Here is a 12,528-nt window from a genome sequence, read left to right on the forward strand (position 1 = left end):
CTCCTCAACATTGCTCTTCGAAGGATAGGGGCTGGCTTTGCCTCCACGTAGGAGGGGGCAGCGTGCTTTTGGGCCCCGATGACAGCGAAATAACTCGTAAAACGCTTATTGATCCCATCAGAAGGAGAATTATCAGTAGCACTGCCATGCAGTGGCTGCTGCCTATACCAATTTTACAGTCAAGCCAGGAGAAATAAGTTGCTTTTACTGAAACACCCGTACTTCCATTACAAACAATTAACCTTTTTTTTCTTTTTTTTTTCTTTACTCCATTAAAGAAAACAAACATTCTTATATAACTGCAGATGAGGGATGAGAAGGAAGAGACATTTGGGATACAGAACTCTTTTAGAAAAATCATTTGTAGTTCAGAGATTTTTGTTGCAGTATACCGAGGAGGAAGCCACTAGGTAGCAATCCCCAAATGTCCTTTTAATTATTGTTGTGTGTGTTTTCACCAGAGAATTGGTACCAGACTGTACTTGGGCCATGAATATGCTTGATACAAGATGGAGTCTGCTCCCTATAAAGGCCAATACCTCTAAGCCAAATGTGAGATATTTTACACCAAAGTGTGGCACTGACTTGTTAGAATACCGGGAAAAAAGCTTATCTTTTTGTGGGAGGCAAGCAATATAATTAATATTTATGTGCAGGAGGCATTACTAGGTCTAAAAAGACAACAGTTGTATTGTGGAAGAAGTGAATTCATGCATGTTCAATAAATAAATAAATAAATAAATAAACAAACAAACAAATAAGCATGACTGGCCCAGCCCCAGGGTAAGGAAGAAGAAAAGGAATGAGTTTTAGAGATAAATTTATCCTCCACAGTCCAGACAGACTTCATATATATGCAATTGATTATATAAGGTCCACCAAGCTGGGTGCCTCTATTTGATGGAGCATGGCACACTGGGAATACTGTAAGACATAACAGTAGATGGATAGGTGGCATCAACAGAGAGGGAGAGGCAGAAGCAGCACCCAGTGACAAGAAGTTAACAGGTTGCCAAAGCTGAGCATAGATTTGGCCTTTCTTCTGGGTGGCACCCAGGGGTCCACAGATCCAGTTAAGTGTCTCATGATTTTATATATATTCAATTACACAGATTCACTGCTTCAGGAGACGGCGTACAAAACCCAAAGAAGAAAAAGAGAAAACCACACAACAAATAAAGCTTGCTAATGGAAAACTGAAACTCATTCTAAGTAGCAAATTTGTTTGTAGAATTACTCAAAGGCTATCACTGTGAAAACTGGCAATGCACTGTGACATCAGCTGTATGTATTTGCCCTAATTTTGGAAGCTGTTTTCAGCATCCAACATAATAAAATTCTCATTTTCTAAGTATGAGTTCACGCCTGTCTAGGCTCTTGCTGAATGACTTAAATAACCCTTAATTTCCCCTTTACTACCTGCAGTAAGACTGAATGAGATGTAAAAGAATGCAGGACAGAATACTGTCATTTTTTAGAAAAGTATCTGCTTTATGGCAACAGAGCTAAAAAAACCCTCATTCCTAAAATGCTCCAATTTTTCTCTTGGAACAGAGGTAAAGTACCAAGATTCACCAGAGCAGACAAAAATAGGGAAGAATAAATAAGAATTCTTTTTAATCAGGTGGGTTGTTAATACTTATTTTAGAATACTAAAATTAAGCTAGGAACTCTGCAAACTATGAGGGTACTGCAAGAAATTATTCCCTCCTTCAGTTTCAGAGAATTTTAGGTTAATAAAATTTTCATGTGATCTGTACTTCTTGGACTCTTTCTACTGACTAAGCACTCACATAAATAAGATTCTATGCAGTTAGGTTTTAGAGGTAGAATCTTTATTCCAGTAAAATTCCTAGACACCAGAGCATCCTGTGCCACATAGCAAAGGATCATTTTTATAAATTTAAATACATGCATAAGCCTAAGAAGAGCTATTCAGACTTTATCCAAATGATCTTTCTTCCTTGCAAAATCCCATTGCATATATCATGTGCCTTCATAGTATCATATCTAATGTTAGTAGGAAGTTAATATCAAACTAGGTATGAGTTTTATAAAATGTACATACAGGAAAAGCTCTCGTGGGACTTTAAGTAGCATAGCAGTTCTGGCAACAGAAGGCCTTTTGAAGTAGAAGGATTATAATCTTCATGGGTTAATAAAGAAATAGAAGCCTTCAGGAAGGATGATTTCCACTTACTATGTTTGTGTTCTGTAAGCAAGGGAAGAAAGTGGGAGTAAGCTGTAAATGGACTTAGACATACTGGTTTCCCAGAGAAAAAAAAAACCCAAACCAACCCAAATATAGTAAGACAGAAACAAGACTCCATTTTTTGAGAAGCTAAACTGAAAATGCAGGTTAGAGAAAGATTTCTCTTGCACTAACCTGTGAAGAGTAAAGATGAGCAAGACCCCTTCCTTCTCTGGCATCTCTCATGACTCTTCTGTTGTTTCCCCTCCAAACTTCATGATCTAACTCACAAGCTTTGGGCAAGTCCTTAGTCTTAGGAGGAGAGAGTTGTAAGGAGGAAGGAGCTGTAGGAAGGGGAAATTCCGCCAGGACTTTTTGGTCATTGAGGCGTCACTTACAGATTCTCACAGGCCCACTCTCAGAAACCTCATCATACTAACAGCTCCAATTTGCATTACCTATTAAATGCAGAGAAGTAACACATGCACATTTACATATTCAGTTCAGGAAGTTCTTATGCAACCATCAGCAAGGAAATCCAACCCTGGCAGCAGTTAGAGCCCCATGCTTCAGCCTCATCCATGTGGTTATCATATCAGACTGTCAAGTAGTTATTCTCTACAAGCTGCTACTGCCATACTAAACACAATGGAAGGCAAATGTGGAATTCATTAATTCCCACAATATCCTAGCAGAATTCATTAGATCCTTTTTCCCCCCCAATTAAGTAAGTACCAGGCAGTGTTTCTAAATGCCTTTTTGATTTCTTTTTAAGAAATAGTGCAGCTATGCAACTTCAAATTAAACAGAAATAGTAGGCTACTCCTCCCTGTGTTTCAAGAGAGATGGAAAACCCACTTCTAATTAAGTCATTCTCAAATTCAGTAATCTTAAACAGCTTATACACTTGTCTTCTGCTTTATATTTATCTGTTTACTCCTGTGTTATTCTGCAGAATGATCTTGGAAAACCTAAAAGAGATTCTTTAATTAAACAGTCTATGTTTTTGAAGATTAATCTTCAAAATATACTACCTCATGATTCTGCAATGAGCTTAACAGGTTTATTCTTGGCTTTCTCCATGAACAAGCCTCCTTAGTTTAGTTCTAAACAGAAGTTTCATGTATTTGAACTAGAGAAGTTGTTATAGCTTCCTCTGGTGTTCTTACCTGTCCTCTGCTTTGAGCCAGTTAACAGTCTGTGTCACTCCCTCCCCCTCAACCACAGCTAAATTAAATGCTAAGTGTTTGAGGTGTTTGGTTTGGTGTTTCCCTTCACTGCTTCTGTCCATGTACTGAAGACATTTGTCATTTTCTTAGGCAAGTAAGGCCATATAGTGAAAGCAATTCAAATAAACTGCAATTAAGAAAACACAGAGAAAGAACAAAGAATAAAATCTCTAGCACAGAAAACAGAAATATCCCCCAAAATGGAACAGAAAATGTTTTTCTTCCAAGATCTGTGGATGCTTTAGATTAAATAAAATCATTAATATTTTGAAGGATTTGTTTGTAAAAATCATTGGCAAACATACATCTCTTTTGTGATGAATCTAATGTTTTGCAAGATGTCGTGCAAAAAAGTGGGTTTGTTACTGTCATTTTGTCAGCTAGATTTTTCAATCAAGTTCATATTCTATTGCATGCTCTAAAGACTGGTATTAAAGGACACATCCGAGTGGGTGTCTGCTAGATTTTAAAGACCAGAAGTAATAGCAAAATGTAAATAAGTGTGTGCAATACAAAGGGAAGATTGGAACATCTATACAAAAACCCATTTCCATTATTCTCAACTACAAAAGTATGACTTGCGATCTGGTTAGTCTTGAATAGAAAAATGCAGCTTAGGACTAACTACAAATACCAAAGTACCATAGATGAAGGCATTTTGGTAGACCAATTTTGGGTTCCAAACACATTTTGGGACTTTATGCTGTAGTTAATTTCACCAATTTTGCCTCAGAAGAAGTACTTTGTTTACAACTATTTAGTTGGTCAAGGATGAAGTGCAGTTTGAAGGATTCCATGCAGAGCATTTTAGTAATAAACTAAACATTTGTCCTAATCTTACTCTAAATAAACACAAATAAATACAATAAATAAAGACAACATAATCCCTTAGAATTAACCTTTGGTTAAATACAGGTACTCACAGTAGAAAAGGAGTAGCTCTTCCTCAGCTCATTTTCTTTGCCTAAGGATATCATTTAGTACTTCTTAATTTAACTTTGTCATTTAGACTCCAGGATGCTGTTAGTTTCCAACTTAGTTTTCACTAGCATAAGGCTTCAATGGTTGCCCAGCCCCTGGCCCTTGACAGCAACCCACAGTGAACGCAATGCAGTCAGCCCCAGCTGGAGCCTGCCTATAGTTTTATTAGCATGTTCTACCCACCTGCAGATAGAGTACACCCCTCCCTAAGAATCCTGATTGATAAAGAAATAGATTCGAGATCCCTGAGTTCCGACAAAGCACAACTGGGGCACAGTAACACTAATCGAAGCTCGTATAATTTTATTAGTTGCAAACCCGAGGGTAATTATTTAACATACAGAGAGAGAAAAAGAGGTTAAAAGTGGAGATAGTCACCACCTTGGATCCTGCAGCGTCCCGTGGATCTATTGAACGTCCTCGGCAGTCGGTGGTGGGTGCACGCACGGGTTCTTCAGTGACACTGTTTTATAGTTGCAATTCCACTGAGTCATTCCATGTGAACCATTTTATGCCAGTCACCTTTGTGAGGGAGAGGGGGCATTCGTGGCTGGCATTGAGGTGTGGTCGGTTGTTCTTGATGAATTTCCAAATAAGGCACTGTCCCATTAGGACTCCTTAGCCCCCTAATACATGATTTCTGTGGCCACAACAGCCCTTATTCGGTCAGCCATTTTGAGCAGAAGGTGAAACTTGAAATGGTGGCAGATTTTCTGAGGCATCACCAACGCTGGTGGAGCCGAGTCCCACAGATGCATCCAATCCCAAGCAATTTCATAGGAAAGCATAGCAAGGAGCTGTCGCCTTGATTCAGTATAAAACCAGAAGAGCAAGCAGAGAATTATACCCTGAAAGCCTGAGGTGTCAAAAGTGGTTCCTAATATACTCCTTCTTGAGCTACCACAGATGTCTCTACAGGTGTCTCTACACCTGGCTGTAATGTTCATCATGGTGAATATTTCTGAATGGAATTCATCACATTTAAAGGGAACATGCACTCTGCAACAGCCACAGAGGCCATTGAAACTGAGGTAGGGGAGAAAAAAAAAAAACCCAAAACAACAAAAATCAACCAAAAAAACCTGACTAAGCAGCACAGATTAGGTGCTGTTTTTCAGAGTAGGCCAGAAACAAGGTCCCTTAACTAAGCAAAGAACAACAGCCATTCCCCAAATAGCAGTATTACTAAATTCTTCTGTGATTACAAATAATCACATTTTTTTCCCTAATCATGTGTAGAATAAATATAGATAAACCTGTAAAGTTCTCTTTTCTCTGCTTCTCATTTTATTTTCTAATAACACTTACATTAATACAGCTGTGAACATGTACCTTTCCAAGAAGTAAATGATATGGGCTCAACAATAATCTCATCTTTCCTTCCATTGCTGCTGAAGCCAGGGTATGTACACACCTAACCTTATTATATGAGCAGATGTGAAGGCTTATTCCAGGTCTTAGAAGTCTGATTACATACATGGCATGCAGTGAAAGCTAATCAGAGGTCCTTTCCAGTAGGTGAATCCTGTAGTACATTGACAATAGACTGAAATCAGCAGTACAGAGAGATAGACATCCTGAAGCTTATTCTACTAGTAATGAGAATCTATGGCTTATAAAGCAGAAGTGTACTAAAAATACTGAAGAAATTAACTTAAAGAGAGGAAACATTAACTATGAAGCTCCCTGGCTTTTCTCAGTAAGTGTCAAAACCTCAAAGCTATTGAAACATTGTTTTTTGCATTTAGTATTTACAATGCTGTGATGGTAGCAATGAGATAATTATGGCACTTCTCCTCCCAAGGCCATGACTCAGAAAAGCCAAACATCAAGTCATTATTTCTGACATTCCACTAGAAGGGGTGAGGAGGGGAAAAGGAGGGAAGAGGAGATAAATGTAAGCTTTTTACTTCAAGAACCTTTCTACAGAAGCAGATTATGTTTCCAACACAAAGCAGTTTGTATCTTATACAACTGAATTATTATGGAGAGATTTTTCTCCCCCCCCCTCCCCAACCCTTTTTTTTTTATTCTTTTGAATTAAGAACTCTAAAGACTGACACAACATGCAAAAAAGAGCACAAGAAGGGCACAGTCAAGATGTCAGTCTGTAATGCACCTCACTTTTTGAGCCTGTGATGCTGCAGGCTCTATGGAATGTAATTGACTACTAGGTGGTGATAATACACAGTATAACTTTTCATATGGTGAAGCTAGACATGCCACTCTGAATTACTATGAATGTTCATAGGGCATCTCTACTAAGTATGTATATGGGAACCCATTTTCCCAACAGCATGTAATGTCTTTCATAGATATGGTAGTTAGGCCTAACATTAAAACCCCTTAAAAAAAGCATTTCTTGGACTGTGCTGTGAGATCTTTTAAATCATTGTATTTTTGTTCAAGATGGATCAAACAATATAAAGAGCACTGTAAATGAAACAGGTGGTTCCTGTTGATCACAGCTTTCCAAAAATAATTTAGTCTATATGCAGATTTAAATCCATCCAGAATACATTTTTCAAAAAGCATTGTGACAAGTTTCTTGGAAATAAAATCTTCCCTTTTATATTGTCTGAATGACATCCCAGAAAATAAAAATCCAAGGTGATTAAGACTCTCTTCTTTTCCATTGCTATACTAGAAAAATATAAAGTACAGTAGCAGACTACAAGACACATGGAGGAATTCCTCAGTGGCATTAGGTACTGGTAAATCTTCAAAGCAAACACTGTTCCATTTTTAGGCAGTGTGATGCAAGAAGAGTGTGGACCAATTGGGATCATAGAGGGAAAGGAATTTTAGGAAGAGTAACAAGCATGATTGAGGCTGAAAAGAAATTATATTATTTGGTTTAACAAAGACTGAAGGAAGACGTGGTAACACCTTTTCTATATTATACATGTTGAAGTATTAAGTAGGAAAGAACAAACACTTTTTCATACTTGGTGAAGATACAGGAAGCAGTTTAATAGCAAGAAGGGACTTTCAGGTGAAGTACATAGCACTACAGATGGCTACGTACTGGAAGAGATTTCCTAGGGAGGCAGCAGAATTTCCATTATTATATTTAGAACAAGCTAGATAAATATGCATCAGGAATAATGTAGGAAGACCTGATTCTGCCTTGGAGCTGAAAGTGAAATGTAACCTCTTTAAGATTTCTTCCAAGTTCGTTTTATGGGATTTCTGTAAGGATTCTCTACTCTGCTCTTCTCAGACCCCAGAAAACTTCCTGCCTGGATGCACGATAGGTTTTCCCTGGTATCCAGATGAGAAACTAGTAATTTACTCAGGCCACGCCATGCTGAGATGCAGGAAGTTTGCTGGCAAGCCAGCACTGTTAGTGGAAAATCCTTTGAGAGTTCTGCAGTATGGCAAGATTTAAAAGCTTGAATTTATGGACAGAATTGTCCAGTTGTGAATGTGGACTTGCTGTGTGGTTATCTTTCAAAGTGGTTTTCCTCAAATCACCTATTTCAGACCATTAATTCTCATTTATAAGGCAATTTGACTAAAATCATGTTTATATTAGTAATGAGTGTTTCATGTGCTCAACTGGATAGGATTGTGTTATTATTGTTGAGTTTGTTTATAATCATATAGGTACGAGTCATTTTGTCATGTGCTGAGATAACATTGTGTCACTCGGGATCACAAACAGAATGCCACTAAGACTTGCATAATGTTTCTTTAAAGACATGTTTTCTCTTTGTATTACCTAAAAGATGTCTAAAAGACACATTTACTCCTTGGATAATCTCTCATAGATATTCTGCACATATATCTATAATTATTTCAAAATCTGTCTTCACAGAACATTAAAAATCCCGCTGTCCTTTAAGTGCAAACTTTTTCTCCTCACTTAGTAATTAAGTACATAAATAGGGATAAGTGTCTTAAAAAAGGAAATAATCTAAAATATTTTTGCAGTAATACTTTGCATGCTTTTTTGCTGTGAAGAAAAATGGCAGAATTACACAGACGCCAGATGTTTACTTGTGCTGCTTAACGCATTGCTGGAAAAAGCTTAGCTAATATCTATTGAGGTTGGGGAACGTAAGCAAATTTTTAAAATCCTTAAAATCCTTGCCATAATTTTGAATTCTGTTTGGTGCATTGTTGAAAAGACTTAGAAGTGCTTAGTCAGTCCCCATATATTCCAAACTCCTGAAGAACACTTTAAGGAATTTTTCTGATATCTTCATAAAAAGAGCTAACTCTGAAAAGGAACCTCACAGTAACTTATCTGCACATGTCAAAGACAACAAATACATAAAAGGCTTAGGTTCTTTAACCTGTGGTTGAAAGACCATCTGGAGCTTTACTCTCTAGCAAGAGATGGGGTTAAAAGCAGCTGCCAGTTTTACTGGATGCTGTTAATTGAAAGTTAAGAGTTCAAGACAAAAAACAGCAAACTGGAACAAGTTATAAGGTCTACTCAAAAGATGTGCAGAGTATCTAGATGCCAATCACCATTATACATGAACAACTGTGATAATTTATAGATGTAGTTACATTAGCTGGAAAAAAAATGAGGGATAATTTAGCTTGGGTAGAACATAACACTGTTGTTGCAACAGTGCTACCAGTACCCCAAACTACCTCACAGCGATCTAGCTTGGGCATTTCTACATGGTACGACTTTATGCCATATAAATGTATCTCAAATGAGCATGAGTTGTGTAGCCTAGCAACAGGAAAGAGAAGATACTGCTCTTTAGAGCAGAAGTTGTAGGAGGATTAATAAAAAAAAATAAAATAAAAACGCCCAACATAACCAACCCACAGAAGACAAAAGGACAGGACAGACAAGCAAAAAAAATCCTGGGAGCATGTTGGTTGTGAAAAAGCCCTACAGGTTAAACTGGTATTTAGAAGACACGTCTTAACCATCAGAAATGGAACAGCCTTCCAGTAACAATGGAGGGGAGCAGACAGAAACGTTAGTAATGTTAGAAGATGCCTCCAAATGAATTGGTTTGACAATTGGTCTGAATAGAAATGGAAGTTTTAGCACACTGACTGCACAGCAGCTGAAGCCTTACTTATAGAGGCCAAGCAGTGATGGGCTGGCCATGTGATAAGAATGAAGTATAAATGCAAAAGCAGTTCCTATTGAATAAGATAAAAACATGAAGACAGGAAGGAACTGAAACACATTACCCACAAATTGCTTCAAAGATGACCCAAAAAATCACACTTCACTGAATAAATTTAGCAACCAATGTGAGAGGATGTTTATAACTTTTGAAGAGAAATCGTGTCTTTCACATTACCAGTCTTTTCTTTATTTTAAGAGAACTTAGTTTTCCTGGCACAATATATCCCTTCCCCAGCTTTTGGGCATAATATGGTAAATCCCAAACTGGTTTCGGTAGTTTTGTAAGAGATTGCTGTGATAGGTAACGTTAGGGATAGACAGAGAACTTAAAATGCATTTGAACTGGAAATTTTTGAAGTCCTACTGTGAAGTTGCTCGGGATTAGATCAATATCTACCATATTCATAAAAGTCACCATATTAATGTATATTATTTTAGGTTACATCATGGATTTGGTATCTTTGCTGAACTGAGTCATCAAACTAAGCCATTTTCTTAAAAAAAAAAAAAAAAAAGGGGAAAAAGGCCTCATAAAAAAACCTATGTAAATGAAGAGGGTGTTTTAATATTCAGCTTTAAAAATAGCTCGACTTTCTATCTGCTTTTATTACCCAGGGGATTGGACAGATTACAATCTTTTGCTAAACATTTTATTAGAATAAAGTGAGGACGCATGTTGATAGCAAAGTCAGGGCATTACAAACAGTAACCAGAGCTTAAAAACACCCACTGTCAAGGTAAGTTCTGTTGTTCACTATGCATGTCCCTTTCTCAGCCCTCTGTGCAGCTCGCTGTCTGTTCCACCTGTCATTTTGTGATGGCATTATCTTTACTGAGAGACTGTGTCACAAATTCAGAACATTGATTTGCTTATGTTGGTATCAGTGGCAAGGCTCTTCTTAAGTTTCTGAAGAAGGCCTCCAACTTTGTTCCACTGATGACCACACTCTGGGTGTGGTTGTTCAGAGAAGGCTCTGACAAATACCACCATTCCAGATAGAGAAAACACATGAAATCAAGAGAAAAAAATAAGAATCTGCCTTCAGTAAACATCCTTAGATTGAGAAACGCTGGTTTAGAGCAAGGAATGAGAAAAGACTCAAACTAGAGCATAATGTTACCAATGGCTGATATCTATACTATTTTCCCTAATCTGCTGAAAGATTTTTGCTGGAGTTCACGAGGAAGCTGCATATCAGAAAAATGCTTCGTCACTAGCATCGTGTGTATTAACCTATTTGTTGTTCTTCTGTAAAGCTTATAACTTGGTATTTTCCAGATTCATGATACTTACATTATCATAGGCAAAGTATAATTTCATAGTCTTTCATAACCAGCACAGAAAAAAAAACCAAACCAGATAATCTCAAACCAACAAAACTCACACCCAAAACACCATAAGATACTTAATACATCACTACACACTGACTTTCGTACTGGCAAATAACTAATTTGTGGGAGTTCAGGTTACTTGCTACACCTGAGAGCGAAACTCCGTGTCACCACAGTTTTCTCATCTTCATTTTCATTATGTTAACTGATAAATGTTTATGACAATTTTTGCTTGAACAAAGCACATCAATAATTTAAGAAATAAAGGGTTACTGATAGAGTGGAGGAATTGCTCGTTCCCCAAAGAAGCTTCTCCTCCTTACTAAAGCTGGCAAATTGTAAACTGACAGATGAATTCTATGAGGATTGATTCATGCCAGTCTCTGACGAGTAATTAAGTTCAATAAAGGCCTGTCAATACTGTTTGGTATCAGTTGTCACTTTATATCATGTCTAAAAGATACAGGAGCACACAGAGTTGGACACAAGACACAAGGACAAAAGGTGCTATTTATCTAGGAAAGGTATTAAACACCTTACATGACTGAAGTCTCTGTCTCACCATAGAAAAGGTTGTAAATACCCAAAACACCCCTAAAAGTCAATGCAAAGGCAGTGTCCAAAAGCACAAGTTATAACTCTAGTATTAATACTATTCTCTTCTTTCCAAAGGACATGCATCCCACACTCACCTGCCTGCAGACCCAAACCTTATAACTCTTCTTAAGTCATTGGAAGAGAATAAGAGAGAGGTACAAGACAAATAAAAGGGCTAATAGCCCTCTTCTCCCTCAAGTGAGTTTAAGACCTCATGCTTAACACAAGCACCTGCATGATAGGAGCTACAGGCTTGAATTCACATACCAAAATTTAGGCCAGTTATCCCATCACCTGCATGAAGTACTTCAAATAAGCAGCTTGCAGAGAAAAAGAACCAACAGCAACAATCTTTTCAAAACTGTGTTATGAAAGCAACAAGAGAATTTCCTTTGGATTAGATTCTGATAGAAAGCTTACAGATACTTACATTAAAAAGCCTCTAGTAGCAGAAGTCAGTTTGCTTTAACCCCAGAAAGAACACTAAGCAGGGAAAGACAAAACTCAACTCACAGCCTTTACTTTGTAGTTTTTCCCCATTAACCAAAACCATGTAGATAGAATTGAAAGCCTTTTACTGAGAAGGGTGCCTGTGGAAGTGCTTTACTCTTCCCTTTGAGTTGCAGTTCACACCCTGCCTGATTAACACAGCCGTACCAGAAGCTGATGAGTTGCTTCTCCATTTAGTCTGCCTGGCCTAATGGAGAGCATCTGCCCTTTAAAGAGCTGAGAATCATTCAGTTAAATGAGCAGAAGAAAGTGCATCTGCAAGTGAGAAGGTTTATGCAGAGATGTTATGAGAAGAGAGGACATAGAAAAAAAGTCCTTATGTATGAAAACTTAATTGGGCCTGTAGGATACATAGACCTGACTATTAATAAAATAGTAGGTGTCTAAGAACAGCTTTGTTTTTTTTGGTTGTGTTTAAACTTTCAGAGCAGCAAAGGTGGGTGTTGATAGAGAATAGGTGGTAACTAAGAGAATGGAGAAGACAATCCAAGAGAATAAAGGTTTCAGCTTTCAGAGGCAGGAATGGTGTATCTGAAATTCAGTGAAAGTTGAAAGCTGAGGTTTTTATCATGGGCTGCTAG

The 12,528-nt window shown here is 37.7% G+C and overlaps 1 long non-coding RNA gene across 2 annotated transcripts; it reads right to left on the reverse strand.

Annotated features, from left to right (window-relative positions):
• Positions 1-1,813: 1,813 nt before the first annotated feature.
• Positions 1,814-12,088, reverse strand: LOC136012572 (uncharacterized). Of its 2 annotated transcripts, XR_010611828.1 has the most exons (4): positions 4,344-4,492; positions 3,361-3,547; positions 2,387-2,649; positions 1,814-2,212 (listed from the first exon to the last, which is right to left on the reverse strand). It is a non-coding gene; the product is annotated as an uncharacterized LOC136012572 (long non-coding RNA). The 2 variants fall into 2 exon arrangements; XR_010611827.1 differs by lacking the exons at positions 3,361-3,547; positions 4,344-4,492 and adding an exon at positions 11,868-12,088.
• Between the last annotated feature and the right edge of the window lie 440 nt (positions 12,089-12,528).

This window comes from Lathamus discolor, chromosome 4 (genome assembly GCF_037157495.1).
Source record: "Lathamus discolor isolate bLatDis1 chromosome 4, bLatDis1.hap1, whole genome shotgun sequence".
In the NCBI taxonomy this organism is placed as follows: domain Eukaryota; kingdom Metazoa; phylum Chordata; class Aves; order Psittaciformes; family Psittacidae; genus Lathamus; species Lathamus discolor.